This window comes from Anomaloglossus baeobatrachus, chromosome 2 (assembly GCF_048569485.1).
Source record: "Anomaloglossus baeobatrachus isolate aAnoBae1 chromosome 2, aAnoBae1.hap1, whole genome shotgun sequence".
Classification (NCBI taxonomy): Eukaryota; Metazoa; Chordata; class Amphibia; order Anura; family Aromobatidae; genus Anomaloglossus; species Anomaloglossus baeobatrachus.
Genome location: NC_134354.1, coordinates 82,613,905 through 82,615,041, shown reverse-complemented (window position 1 = coordinate 82,615,041; position 1,137 = coordinate 82,613,905). Strand labels below are relative to the sequence as shown.

Sequence of the window (1,137 nt, the reverse complement as noted above, 5' to 3'; positions counted from 1 at the left end):
GTGACCGCTTCAGGTTAGGACGGCATGGGCATCGCACTGGCTTCTGATGGTAGCGCCGGCGGGATCAGCACACCAGGTAGGGCAGGGGTAGGTTGGGACTTACCCGGGGTCATGCTGGAGACATCTAGTGGCGGGGTCACTGTCGCTGACGGTGGCTTAGGCTGAGCATGGGCAGCGCCTCCAGGTGGGCCTCGCTGCACGGACACCCGCAGGTTTCGGATCGCCATTAACATTCTGTGCCTCCAGGCGGCTACTTCTCATTTCTGCTGCTCCTCCATACCAAGGCTTAGAGCAGCCCTCCGATTAATCGGATCCATCTAATCCCTACAATCTTCAGGACTACAAGTGTGAGAATCAACGCGGCACAGAGCGGGCGGCTCCATCCTCCACCGGCGACATCACTCAAAGCCATGCCAGTCACTCTGCTCAGAGTCGTACTCCGGCTCGGCCCCGATACCTCACATTCCCTCCAGCAGCATCGGAGTGCCGTGATGGTGGTCCAGCACCCGCGACTGCACCACCACCTTCACCAGAGTCTTGGTGATGGTCTCGCTGGCCAAGATCATCTCCTTCTTCAGGACACCTTCTTTATGAGCCGTGTACTCACATTTGATGCCAAGTCCTTCAGGCAGGGCGGTGATGGCGGTCACCCGGAGGTTCAGGTTATAAAGAGACACCGCACAGATATTTCTCCCGAGCCGCTGCAGCGCCGGAAGTGTGAACGAGGTCTCGTATTTGTGAAGAATCTTCAGAAAACTGAGCTTCACTAGGTAATTGCTGTCCTCTTCCTCAGAGACCATCACCACCGAGTCATGGAGCTTCTCCTCAAAGTGCATGTTGCTGTGGGACACCTCCTCCGAGAGATCAAAGGCAAAGTGCACGACCGAGACTTTGGGCTTCACACCTTTCTTTTCTGTAGCCATTGATGGCACCGGTGGCTCCTTCCTCCAGTCACTAATCAGAGCCCATTGTGGAGCGGCGTTTGTACCTGTCACTGGTAGTGAATGATGAGGCGTGGCCGTTGAAGTGCAGCTCTCCCCTCCACAGAGCGCTCGCACGTCCCAGGCACAGACGAAAGAGAAGATGTGTTGCCCCAGGGACATCAATCCAGCTTCAGGGACACCACAGGGACTTCTT

The 1,137-nt window shown here is 56.6% G+C and overlaps 1 pseudogene; it reads right to left on the bottom strand.

The window, feature by feature from the left end:
• Window positions 1–458: 458 nt before the first annotated feature.
• Window positions 459–923, bottom strand: LOC142283242 (adipose-secreted signaling protein pseudogene; annotated as a pseudogene).
• Between the last annotated feature and the right edge of the window lie 214 nt (window positions 924–1,137).